Source organism: Epinephelus fuscoguttatus, linkage group LG8 (assembly GCF_011397635.1).
Source record: "Epinephelus fuscoguttatus linkage group LG8, E.fuscoguttatus.final_Chr_v1".
Lineage (NCBI taxonomy): Eukaryota > Metazoa > Chordata > Actinopteri > Perciformes > Serranidae > Epinephelus > Epinephelus fuscoguttatus.
This window is the reverse complement of record NC_064759.1, coordinates 377501-392210: the sequence shown is the minus strand read 5'-3', so window position 1 is coordinate 392210 and position 14710 is coordinate 377501.

Genomic DNA, 14710 nt, shown 5'->3' with positions numbered 1-14710 from the left:
TTACTGCTGCAATACGAAACTGAAGCTGCATCATGTGTTCGTACAGAGAGCCGCCGGCTGCAGCAGGACAGAGACCACCTGCTCAGGTCCTCATCAGGTCCTCGATCCTCCTGACAGCAGACAGACTCTCTGTTTGTTTCAGCTGATTGTTCTGAGCAACTCTTAGAAATAGAAACTAATCATTTCTGGATGGTGGTCTTTGTTTGGTGTCTCTGAAATCTGATTATCTGCTGCCAAACAAAGATGATAATCTGATGTGAAGACAGCGAGCGGGAACATGAAGCATCATGGATCAATATTAGTCATGCTTTATGCAACATGACTCATATTAAAGATAATTAAATTCTTTTCGTTCTGGCTGTGCAGCTGAATTTATTCTCGCCTCTCTGCAGTTAATTTTCTGCTCTGAACAGGTTGAAGTGACCGAGGACAGGAGGACAGAGGACAGCAGGACAGGAGGACAGAGGACAGGAGGACAGCAGGACAGAGGACAGGAGGACAGCAGGACAGGAGGACAGCAGGACAGGAGGACAGAGGACAGCAGGACAGGAGGACAGAGGACAGGAGGACAGGAGGACAGAGGACAGAGGACAGGAGGACAGAGGACAGGAGGACAGGAGGACAGAGGACAGGAGGACAGCAGGACAGGAGGACAGGAGGAAAAGAGGACAGGAAGACAGGAGGACAGAGGACAGCAGGACAGGAGGACATAGGACAGGAAGACAGGAGGAGAGAGGACAGGAGGACAGGAGAAAGGGGGATAATTGATTTTACAGTGACTCTTATTCCCCACAGACGGTGATGTCTGCAGCGTCTGTCACTTTTGCTCTAAAGAGTGAACGCGCCACAGGATAGATGTTGGATTCAGGAAATCGACACGTTTCACACAAACGCTGGGACAATGGTCAGATCAGTCAGAGTCCGTCTGATGGTGGCGCCTGAGTGCAACATGATCCCAGTCCATCCTGAGAGGAACCGTTAACCTCAAGGTGGCGCCAGAGGAAACAGTCAGGAGGGTTAATCCTCTGAGGAGCAGGAACGTCCAAATCAAAGTTCATGACAGTCCATCCTGCAGGTCTTTTTTTAAATATTTCAAAGATGCAGAGCTAAAAATACAAGTTACAACCTTCAGTCTCAACTAGAGCTGAACACTGAACCAGTTCACACACAGATGGCGCTGCTAAAAAGTCTCGTCTTTACATGTTTACACAGAACCAAATGACTGCGGCATCATGTGGCTCCAGTGTGTGATGTCAGACAGCATGTTTCTCAAACCTCCTGCAGTGGGTCACACACATAACATGTCAATGAGGAGAGACTGTCTCCACCCACAAACTCCCTGTACACCTGTACAGACATCAACAGTCCATATAATCAGTACTGGAGCTCAGGGTGTCCATGAGGCGTTCAGGTCTATCAGAGAGAGACAAAGTCCACCAAGACAGGAGGATGGACGGGTCAGACAAACACAGGACTCTGGTCTAGGAGACGGCTGCTCATGTCCTAAGAAGATAATGTTATTTTAACTGACGAACTTAAGGTGACGTGACCTAACGTACTTATGGTAACTATGGTGACAACCAAACTTTATTTAAATCAATTCAATTCAGTTCAGTTTTATTTATAAAGCCCAATATCACAAATCACACTTTGCCTCACAGGGCTTTACAGCATACGACATCCCTCTGTCCTTATGACCCTCACAGCTGATCAGGAAAAACTCCCCAAAAAACCCTTTAACGGGGAAAAAACAGTAGAAACCTCAGGAAGAGCAACTGAGGAGGGATCCCTCTTCCAGGACGGACAGACGTGCAATAGATGTCGTACAGAACAGATCAACATGATAAATTAACAGTAATCCACATGACACAATGAGACAGAGAGAGAGAGAGAGAGAGAGAGAGAGAGAGAGAGATGCAGGTAATGACAGTAGCTTACAACAACATTAATGAAAGTAATAATATTATAGTTATAGTTCTGGCTACTGTGGTACAATATGTTGAAAGTATGTATTAATATCTGGCAGTATACATGTGTGACAATAGTCATATGTGTATAATAACAGTAGAAGTATGACTAATGACTAATGATGGCAGCAGCAGCAGGAGGCATCTGGCGGGACCACGGCAGCAGCACAACCACACACATCACGCTGTCCAGGCACCACTGTGATATGAGTTAATCTGAGAGACAGTGGAGCACAAAGGCTCCGGAGAAGAAGCCGAGTTAGTGACATCCAGAATGGCCGAGTTAGCAAGATGCAGTAATAGAATACGAGAGAGAGAGAGAGAGAGAGAGAGAGAGAGAGATTTGATTTGATTTTAAAACGCCCTTTATTTAAAAAGCCACAAAGCAGATCACATCAACAACAAGTTACATAACAATCCACCACTAAATTATCCGACTCAAACCCAACAAAGAAAATCAACAAACCAAAACAAAAATAAAAATACAAACCAATATAAAAAACCAGTTGTCCTTACAAGTTACTTTCTATTATTATCAAAAGTTACAGCGAAGCACAACCATCAACTCTCAAAAATTTAAAACCAAAGAGTTCTCAACGACCGAACACAGTACATCCTGCACCCCCCACAAGTTCACAAAGATGTCAGACTTATTTATCAGCCTGTAAAACTCGAACTCCACTCTGAGCCGAGCCGAGAGAGAGAGAGAGAGAGAGAGAGAGAGAGAGAGAGAGAAGGAGAGAAGGTGCCCGGTGTATTATAGGGGGGTCCTCCGGCAGACTAGGCCTAAGTCAGCCTAACTAGGGGCTGGTACAGGACAAGCCTGAGCCAGCCCTAACTATAAGCTTTATCAAAGAGGAAAGTCTTAAGTCTAGTCTTAAATGTGGAGACGGTGTCTGCCTCCCGGACCGTAACAGGAAGATGATTCCACAGGAGAGGAGCCTGATAGCTAAAGGCTCTGGCTCCTGATCTACTTTTGGAGACTTTAGGGACCACGAGTAACCCTGCGTTCTCAGAGCGCAGTGTTCTGGTGGGATAATATGGCACTATGAGCTCTCTAAGATATGATGGAGCTTGACCATTTAGAGCTTTATAAGTTAACAGTAGGATTTTAAATTCAATTCTGGATTTTACAGGGAGCCAGTGCAGAGAAGCTAAAACAGGAGAAATATGATCGCGTTTCTTAGTTCCTGTTAGTACACGTGCTGCTGCATTCTGAATTAGCTGGAGAGTTTTTAAGGACTTACTAGAGCTACCTGATAATAGAGAGTTACAATAATCCAGCCTTGAGGTAACAAAAGCGTGGACCAATTTTTCTGCATCTTTTCGGGTCAGGATAGGCCTAATTTTCGTAATATTACGCAGATGAAAAAATGCAGTCCGTGAGGTTTGTTTTAAATGAGAATTAAAAGACAAATCTTGATCAAATGTTACTCCGAGGTTTCTTACGGTAGTGCTAGAGGCCAGAGCAATGCCATCTAGAGAAACTATGTCATCAGATAAAGAGTCTCTGAGTTGTTTGGGGCCAAGAACAATAACTTCAGTTTTGTCTGAATTTAACATCAGGAAATTGGTGCTCATCCAAGTTTTTATGTCTTTAAGGCAGTTATGGAGTTTAGTTAATTGATTAGTTTCTTCTGACTTCATCGATAAATACAACTGAGTATCATCCGCATAACAATGGAAATTTATAGAGTGATTTCTAATGATTTACCTAAAGGAAGCATATATAGAGTAAATAGGATTGGTCCGAGCACAGAACCTTGCGGAACTCCAAAACAAACTTTGGTACGTAAGGATGATTCATTATGAACATCAACAAACTGAAAACGATCAGATAAATAAGATTTAAACCAGCTTAGTGCTGAACCTTTTAGGCCAATTAAGTGATCCAGTCTCTGCAGTAGAATTTGATGGTCAATAGTGTCAAACGCCGCACTAAGATCTAATAAAACAAGTACAGAGACGAGTCCTTTGTCTGAAGCAATCAGAAGGTCATTTGTAATTTTAACTAGAGCTGTCTCAGTGCTATGATGCACTCTAAATCCTGACTGAAATTCCTCAAATAAATTATTATCCTGGAGAAAATCACACAGCTGGTCTGCGACTACTTTCTCAAGGATCTTTGACATAAAGGGAAGATTAGATATTGGTCTATAGTTGGCTAACACCTCTGGATCCAGGGAGGGCTTTTTTAGTAGAGGTTTAATTACAGCTACCTTAAAAGACTGTGGTACATAGCCTGTTAATAAGGATATATTGATCATATCTAATATATGAGTGTTGACTAAAGGAAAGACCTCCTTAAGTAGCCTAGTTGGGATGGGGTCTAAGAGACACATTGATGATTTGGATGAAGAAATCACTGCAGTCAATTCTTGAAGAGAAATTGGGGAGAAGCAATCTAAATATATATTAGGTCTTACAGCTGTGTTTGAGGTTAGATAGGTACTATCTGAGGACAGGAGGTCATGAATTTTGCCTCTAATAGTTAGAATTTTGTCATTAAAAAAGCTCATAAAATCATTACTGCTAAGGGCTAAAGGAATACAAGGCTCAATAGAGCTCTGACTCTCAGTCAGCCTGGCTACAGTGCTGAAAAGAAACCTGGGGTTGTTCTTATTGTCTTCTATTAATGCTGAGTGATAGTTTGCTCTGGCATTGCGGAGGCCCCTCTTATAAGTTTTGAGACTGTCTGTCCAGATTAAACGAGATTCTTCCAGTTTGGTTAATCGCCAATTCCTTTCAAATTTTCGCGATATTTGTTTAAACCTACGGGTTTGAGAGTTATACCAAGGAGCGAACTTTCTTTGCTTTGTTAACTTCTTTTTAAGAGGAGCTACAGAGTCGAGCGTTGTTCGTAGCGAGCCTACGGTGCTATCAACAAAATGATCAATTCGGGAGAGGTTAAAGTCGGCACGGGAAACCTCTGTTACTGAAGGACTTGGTATTGAATTTAATGACGGAGTAATCATTTCCTTAAATTTTGCGACAGCACTATCTGATAAACATCTAGTATAGTAACTGTTGCTGAGTGGCGTGTAATCGAGTAAAAAGAAATCAAAAGTAATCAGATAATGATCCGATAGCGAGGAATTCTGTGGAAAGACTGTTAGGTTATCAATTTCAATTCCATACGTCAGAACTAGATCGAGGGTATGGTTAAAACAGTGAGTGGGTTCATGTACACCCTGACTGAAGCCAATGGAGTCTAATAATGAGATAAACGCGGTAGCCTCGCCTCCAACGCAGCAAATAAACTACACTTGTTACAATTACCACTGTCGCTAAAGGAGGCAGCGGCATAGCTAAACATCTGGCACACCGAGCAAGAAAGAGCAGCCAGTAACGTGCAAACAACAGCTAAGTTTAGCAAGAAAGTCATAAAGGAGGAGAGCTATTAGTGCTTAAACAGAACTAGTGTGGGTTAAGACTTGAATCAGATGTTAAGCAGCTGAAGTGAGGAAAAAGCAGAAAGCAAGCAGGGAGAGTTCACGAGAGCAGCACAGAGACGCTGTCACAGAAACATCAGAAATGACACAACACGCTTACCGCAGTACGTCAGCACATCAAGCCGGGTGGTGGCTGTATAGTCACCAGTCTAAATCAGACTCTGATCCTGAACCGACCACGTGTTTAAACCGCAGGTGGTCAGATGTGTGGTCTTGGTAGTTTGAAGACATGTTGGGGCTGTAATGTAGCACACGCTCCTGTGGGTGGTGTCAGAGGGTAGAAACTACTGACCTCTGTGGTATTATTATGGGATAGAGGTCTGTTGGATCATATCGGGGGATGGATAGAGATCTCACATACAGATGAAACCAGTAAAAAGAAGAGTTTTCATGCTGCGTTTAAAGACGAGTGATGACATCAGGCAGGTTGTTTGGAGCCTCAGGGCGCCAACTGATGAGCTGCTGTCAGTCCTGGTCTCTGAGGGGCCGCCTGAGGGCCGCCGCCATCAAAGCTCTACAGTGCAGCGAGGAGCCCAGAGAGGAAATGTTGTTCAAACTACATTCTGAAATCACTTCTGAAAATGACAGGCAGCTGATTGAGGAAGACGAGGGTCAGTCTCCTTCATCAGAGGAGGAAGACAGCTGCTGAAGGGTTTCACTGAGAGCTGAGTGAGTCCTGCTGATGGCCAATGGGAGCTGCCCAGTATAATGACAGTCATTACTGGTGACCAGCTGCAGGATCAATGGCTCCACTGGCTGCTCGACATGAACAAGATGAATCATCAGAATCACTCGTCATGTTTAGATTTTAATGAACAAAGTCAAGATTTAAAATGTTTCCAGATACAAAACATTAAATATGTTTCACATTTTATTTCTTAAACTCAGAAACCACTGAACACAACTTAAAGACTGTGTCTGTGATTATTGTGACACATGTACACATTTATATTGTCTCAGAGACAAAAACACACTCCCCCTCGTCTCCCCCTCGTCTCTCCCTGCGTCTCTCCTTGTCTCTCCCTTGTCTCCCCCTCGTCTCTCCCTGCGTCTCTCCTTGTCTCTCCCTCGTCTCCCCCTCGTCTCTCCTTGTCTCTCCCCTTGTCTCTCCTCGTCTCTCCTTGTCTGTCCCTCGTCTCTCCTCCTCATCTCCCCCTCATCTTTCCTCCTCTTCTCTCCTCGTCTCTCCTCTTCCCTCTCTGCAGTCAGACCCTTCCTGTTGGACTCCTGATGTGTCTCAGTCAGACAGCTGAGTGGACGGATGCTGTACAGAAACAGTAAGGTCACAGGTTTGATTCCCAGAGGAGATAAGAGACGCTGTGTTCGTGTGGAGGGTCCAAGTCTGATCACAGAGCTGCTATCAGCTAACTGAAGGTAACCATGGAAATCAAAGCATCCACAGCTCTGACTGTGATTATCTCTGACCGCTGTGTGACCCTCCCCCCACAGAAACACAAGGTTACAACAGAGAATGATGACTTTACAGATTTCAGCTGAGACCACACCTCAGACTCTACTCAGTCTGATCCCAGAAACACAACCTGAACTGAGACTCACTGTGTGATACAATACCTGCCAGATATAAGAAAACATGCAGATTCACTCACCAAAGTCTTCCTCAGTTTGAAAAAGTTATCTGTCAGCATGGGTTTCCTCCAGGTGCTCCCACATGTTCTCCCTGTGTCAGCGTGGGTTTCCTCCAGGTGCTCTGACATGTTCTCCCTGTGTCAGCGTGGGTTTCCTCCAGGTGCTCTGACATGTTCTCCCTGTGTCAGCGTGGGTTTCCTCCAGGTGCTCTGACATGTTCTCCCTGTGTCAGCGTGGGTTTCCTCCAGGTGCTCTGACATGTTCTCCCTGTGTCAGCATGGGTTTCCTCCAGGTGCTCCCACATGTTCTCCCTGTGTCAGCGTGGGTTTCCTCCAGGTGCTCTGACTCCGTGTAGAGTCTCAGGTGAAGAGTCTCAGGTGAAGCTGAACGACGGTCCGACACTGTGTCACTAACCACTGTGGTTAGTGGAGGATAAATTGTGATGGTGTCGCCTGAGGTTTGATCATTTATGATGATGTCATCATTTTACCTGCAGACCTGATGTGACAGAAACAGAGTCAATATTTTATGGATGTTTTTAGTAGTTTCAGTTGTGACTGCGTGGAGCTCAGCAGCAGCAGCAGCAGGATGATGATGTTACCTTCCTCCTGCAGGTAACTCCGCCCCCTCACAAACTCTCGTCTCCACAGTGTGTGTGATGTGTTGATGGGTCAGAGTCGGTCTGTACGGGTCACTCAGTTGCTTCAGCTCCAGGCTCTTCTCGGTCTCATGAGACGAGTTATCTAACGCTGACACTCCTACGCAGCACCTGAAGGTTCACACTCACCTGAGTTACATCACAGACCTCAGGAGGAAACATGTCTGCCTCCACATCCACACTTTCCTTATTCCTCCACCTCACCAAGAGACCAGACTGGAGACATGTTTCCAGGCTGTCTGTCCATCTGTCCGTCTGTCCGTATATCCATCTGTCCGTCTGTCCGTATGTCCACCTGTCCGTATGTCCATCTGTCTGTCCACAATGTGAAGACGAACGTCTAATGATGGTCAGAGATGTTTGTGATGTGAAGACAGGAACTGAAGCTCTGTAACAGAGACGGGGACAGCTTCATGTCTGTCCACAGTGGGGACATGTCCCTCTGTCCCTTTAACCACAGACTCAGTGTGGGGTCTTTGAAGACGAGGTCTAATCCCATCGTCTGTGTGAAATGGTGTCTGACGCCACAGGAAGTGTTTCCAACATGGCTGTCTGACAGAGAGCGGCTGCATGGACACTGAAACCATGGCAACGGCGGACAGAGTCAGACATGTAGACACATCAGACGCCTTTTTGAAATCACAGGGATGCAGTGAGACACGTCTGCAGTCTCACACTTCATTTGACTTTTTGTTAGTTTCCTCTGATCCCTCGTGTCCCCCCCCCCCACAAGCCCCTCATTCATCCATCTGTGTACCCTCATCTTCATCTGTCTGTCTGTCCATCTCCTCCTCATCTTCATCTGTCTGTCCATCTCCTCCTCATCTTCATCTGTCTGTCTGTCCATCTCCTCCTCTTCTTCATCTGTCTGTCCATCTCCTCCTCATCTTCATCTGTCTGTCCATCTCCCCCTCTTCTTCATCTGTCTGTCCATCTCCTCTTCATTTTCATCTGTCTGTCCATCTCCTCTTCATCTTCATCTGTCTGTCCATCTCCTCCTCATCCTCATCTGTACCTGCTGTGGCTGAAAACTGCTCGGTCATTGTCTGCCTCTGTCCTCTGTCTCCAGAGCCTGAAGGACTGAAGACACACCAACAGAGACAGAGACACCCTGGTCTGTCCTCCTCCCTGCACGCCTCAGTCTCAGCTGGTTGTCCTTGTATCCATCGTCAGTTTTTTTCCCTCTCCCTCTCCTCATCATCCTCATCATGCGTCTCTTTCTCTGTCTGTCCTTTTGTCCCCATTTGTGTCTGTCTTCATCTGTCCTTGTGTCTCTGTCCTTCATCTGTCTGTCTGACTCCTCTCATCTCATTCCTGTTTGTCCCCCTCGTCTGTCCACCTGTAGCAGTATCATCAGCTCTGTGTCACTGGTCTCCATGGTGATGTCAAAGGTCGTCCCTCAGCAGGAGCTCAGCCTCCTCAGCCTCCTCCCTGTGGTCGTGCTGAGCCGCCAGTGCAGCGACATCATCCTCAGCAGCTCTGTGGCGTTCTGCACAGACGCACGGCGCCCCCTGGTGGACAGACAAGGAAGACAACAACAGGGAGGACAAGTGTCTGACAGGAAGACATTTGACAATCAGACAGTCATGTTTATGATGTGTTACATGTTGTAAAACACATGTCAAAATGTGTATGAGATGTCAGACACACACACAGACATGCACACACACACACACACACACACACACACACACACGCACACAGACACGCACACACACACGCACACACACACGCACACACACACACACACACGCACACACACACGCACACAGCTGTTTCCACATCAAACACAGGATGCTCTGACTGGACCTTTATCTTCCAGTCATATTTCAGACCACAGCCTGCCTCCATCTTCACAGCAGCACTTTGTGTTCTTCTACTTCTTGTTGCAGGAGCAGGAGCAGGTGCAGGTGGAGGTGGAGGTGGAGGTGGAGGTGCGGGTGCAGGTGGAGGTGCGGGTGTGGGTGCAGGTGCAGGTGGAGGTGAAGGTGTGGGTGCAGGTGCAGGTGGAGGTGAAGGTGTGGGTGCAGGTGCAGGTGGAGGTGTGGGTGCAGGTGGAGGTGGAGGTGCAGGTGCAGGTGCAGGTGCAGGTGGAGGTGTGGGTGCAGGTGCAGGTGCAGGTGGAGGTGCAGGTGGAGGTGCAGGTGCAGGTGGAGGTGCAGTCATAGGTAACTGTGTTGGGAGCATGTTGACGAGACATAAACAGGTTCAGATCCTGAGCAGTTGTTTTTCAGCAGCTTTTCTTTGACCTGAAGTTTGACTAGTGATGACATTAGTGGGCGTGTCTTATTCTACAGGTGGGAGAGAGACGACGGAGACGTCAGGTGAGAAACTATTAAACAAACAACCTGCGGTTTCTCTGATCGATGGTTCAGGTTGTTTTTGTAGATAAATACAAAGACAGAACAGAAGTGATTTTACCTCTACTGTTTCCTGTCATGGTGTAAATGCTCTCTGCTGATGATGTCATGGTGTAAACGCTCTCTGCTGATGATGTCATGGTGTAAATGCTCTCCGCTGATGATGTCATGGTGTAAACGCTCTCTGCTGATGATGTCATTGTGTAAACGCCCTCTGCTGATGATGTCATGGTGTAAACGCTCTCTGCTGATGATGTCATGGTGTAAACGCTCTCCGCTGATGATGTCATGGTGTAAACGCTCTCTGCTGATGATGTCATTGATTCCACTGGTTCCATTAATAGGTGGTGGAGACATGCTGGTTCAGTAGATAGAACCAGTGTTCCAATAGTCCTGAACAGAGCTGGTTTAAGATACAGAGGCCGGCTGCACAAAGCACCTTAACTTTGACACTTAAGATTTAGTTTTTTCTTAGCTGAGGAAATTACTTAAGGGTGTTTCACAGAATCTCTTAAAAGGTTTCATCAGTCAGAGAACGATGTTTGAGCATTTACTGCACTGACAGAGACTTTACAGCAGTAAAGTTCTGCTGTTTCCATGGAGACCATTTGATTGCTTGCAGTTGCGCTTGTGTTAGCCGACCTGTTATCACCATCTCATCCTTCTCTCACTGAGACAGGAACTTCACCACAGTGTTTAGCAGACAGCTGAGGGTGTTTGACACTTCGAACACCTCGCCAATAACCGATCAGAAAGATCCTGTTGCATAAAACCACAGAGCGGTCATTAACTGTAACGGACTGGAAGAGTTCAGCTTCAGAACGTTGAGACAAATCATAAACTGACCAAATGTCTCATCATTCAGGGTCCGTCAGATTGTCGTCTTTCATCTTCCTCATTTAGCTCCATAGACTCAGACATGTTGCAGTCAGACGTACATCATGTTTTTACCTTACTTTGGTCTCTGAGCTCATCTGTGCACTGGCTGAAAACAATTCCTTAAGTATAAGACCAAGATAAGGGGAAACACTTAAGGAAACCTTAAGGAGAAGACATAAGGATGTGTTGTGTAACTGATTATCTTAATGGAAACCTTAACGTAGAGTTATAGGTAACTCTTAACTTAAAGTGCTTTATGCAGCCGGCCCAGAGCTGAACTGGTGAAGAACCAGTATCAGTCTGCTGTAATGCAGCGTCACAACTGGGGCTGATATGGTGTGAGATTTCTGCAGGAACCATAAACGTCTCAGAGAATATCACAGCGTCACAGAGTTGATGTCATCATCAGTCAGAATGACCCTTAAAGAATGTTTTATTACTGTAACTGAAACCTGTTTGTGTAAAAAGACTCCTCTTAGAAAATACCTCAGAAAAATAACTCAGATAAATAACCTTAAATAAAAGAGAGATTCAACCGTTTTTTAATATCCTAGATAAGTAAATATACAGTTATGAAAACAGTACACTTTTATATCACAGTAAACCTTAAACCCAGAATATCACTGTGACCGTGGTGACAACATGTCAGCTTCATCATAACAACAAACTGTCAGCTGAGAGAAACTCGTCATGAGTCTGTAATGAGAGCTGATGAAGGTGTCAGAGTCTTCCTCTGTCCATCACACAGCTGATCCACAGCTGTCTGTGCTCCTATACTGATCTCAGTGACAGTGACTCGGTTTCAGGTTATTACAGGTTGATTTTATATTCATTCATGTCTATTCATTTATGTGAAGGTGATCATGTGACTGTAGCTGTAAACTGTGACAGCTGAGTGACTTCAGCCGAGGTTCAGAGTTCGGCCTTCAGTGTGTCTCTGTTCCTGTGCAGAGTCAGATTCAGAGAGCCTCAGTAAGCTGCATTAGTGCCGTACACGCTTCCTCGCAGCACTAAATTATAAATGAATGTTATATATAGATGTGATAATAAGAGTCACAAGAAGTGCTCGTGGATTTTTATTATGTAGACTCATAAAATCTGACGACGGTAAAAAGGAGGCCTCACACACACTCTGCTGCTCTCAGTTTACAGGACACACACTGAGCACCTTAACACATACGTTTAATTGAATTAATACAGATACTGAACACACTGAACGTTCTCAGCACTAAACATCACGGTGCAGTGGAGATTTACTAAATGAATAATAAGAACTCTTGTTCACTGATTTGTTCATCAGTCTGTGCAGGTTAGACGGGTTATTTTCTGTATCTGAACTACTTCCTGTTTGTAACAGAGTTCAACAGCAGTTTGTCTCCTTTTGTTTTTAATGTGTCCATGGATGACCTGTCCCAACAGCTGAATGTAACACAGGGTGTTTGTTCAGTGATATTTAATATCTCATCTTCTGTATGCAGATGATTTGGTGATCTCCTGGTAAATTCATCCTGTGTTCAGTTCATGTGCAGACATCTCCTGCCCAGCTGTGGAGCTCTGACAGGACGAGCACAGACTTCATGTGGTCTGTAAAGACTGAGACCTCTTAAACTTCCTCCATGCTGCAGCACCACACAGGTGTCTGTCTGCTCTGCTTTAATATGACATACGAAATATGGATCTATGTGCAGCTCTGTGTGTCAGATGGTTTCATCCCGACCGTGAGGACACTGGCTCTCAGCCTGCTTTACTGATTAGCTGAAACATTTCTCCGACCTGTCAGCAGGTGGCACTGCTGGACCTCCTCCTCGAGGAGGAGGAGGAGGAGGAGGACGACGACGACGATGACCTGCTGACAGGTCGGAGAAATGTTTCAGCACCAGCTGGAGGAAAATGATAATAAACAGTATTTACACCAAATCCAGATGTTCAGCTTCAGTCTCCTGCTAAGGTAACAAAAAAGCAACAACAGTTTTAATAACCAATCAATCAGTTTAATCACTGATCAATAACAACACTGAAGAGTGTGGGACAAGCTCCTCACACATGAAGAGTTACTGCATGTAAAGTTAGGGTTTCAATCTCTGGACTCTGTTGATCAAAGTCTGAGCTCTTTATAAACTAAATAATAAACTGATCAATAGATTAATTGATAATGTGAATCTGTGTCAGCTCTGGTCTGTTCACAAGTTACTGTGAGAACACATTATTAGTGTTGCGTGTCACATGTGATGTCATCATGATCAGTGTTACATTATTATTGTATTTTGTGTTGTTGTTGTTGTTGTTGATGCAGCAGCATCATGTCAGGTGGCAGCAGCTGGAGGAACACACCTGTAACAGGAACTGTCTGGTAAAGTTTCATCAGAGTGAAAATTCGTTAAACTGCAGTTGTTAAATACATGAAAATAAAATATGTCTCTCTGACATGAAGCAGCACAGATGGGACTCTAAATGACACCTAACCTGGAGTAGTTGAGGAATTATACTTTGTTACTTTCCACCATTGTAATTGTGTTGTTATTGTGATTAAAGTAAACTAGGGAAATAATAAGCAGTGACATCACTCATGTACAATCTGAACTGACTGCATTTTAATATTTGAACCTGTAGCAGTACCTGATCTGTACGAAGAGTCAGCTCAGATATGAGAGCTGCTTCAGATGAGCCGTAGCGACACAAATCTCATTTATCAACCAGTAAAATACAAAGAAGACACGTGGACATTTAGCTGAGGACAGTCCCTGTTTCTGATGTCCTCACAAGTTAATAACAGTCTGTAAATTCTGTGTGAGGATTATTTAGTGTGTATCTGTGACAGCATCAATATGCTTTCATAAGAAATTCAGAATACTCACATTCAAGAATCATTTTGAAGATGACTCTCAGGTTGTTGTGTGTTTAAATACTGAGTGTGGGAATCAAATGTATTTAACAAATAAAAATGTCAGTAAACTGCTTTTCAGTGACTCCACCATGACTCACTACAGCCGCCCACACTAAGACCAGTCAGGACAGAAATATAGATTCAAGTTACACTTATATCACTATCATATGAACATGCAGCTTTAAAACTGAAATGACACAATTTAAAGAACAGAAACAACTACACATAAAGTTTTAAAAGGCTGGAAAATTACAACAATAAAACAATAGAATAGTTTAAAATTCAAAAAACAAAAACTATAATTAAGAATAAATAAATGAAAATAAACAGCTGTGATAAAATAAAGTAAAAACAAATTATTACAACATCAAATTAGGACTGTGAAGTTAAAAATAACTTTAGTCATTATAAACATGTAGCGGAGCACCTCAGGGCACAGAGAGTGAAATAACATCTTTTAGTTTTGGAGGAACAAACATTTAAAGTTTTATAAACATGTCAAACAACTCATTTCTGCACAGCTGACTACGTTTCCCACTACCCTCCGCGGCACGTGTGACGAGCTACGTCATGGCACTCCCAGCTTCCGGTAGAAGTGTAGATGGATCCATGACACAGTTGTTTGGAGGAAAGCTGTGTGTTGTTTTAACGAAAAGCCGTTAACGTCCAGTTAGCTCCCGTAGTGCGGTGTTGTGAGCTCGTAGCGGCCGGCAGACGGACTCATGGAGGCGGTTCCCCGGATGCCGATGATCTGGTTGGATCTGAAGGAGGCAGGAGACTTCCAGTTCAGTCCGTCCGTCAGGCAGGTGAGCTGGGTGGGGAGAGACCGACACAGGGCAGCCAAACACGGATTAATACCGGATCAACAGGCTGCTGCCGTTAGTCCCCGGTCACCGGTCAGAAGTCACCGTCTGTCGGGGATA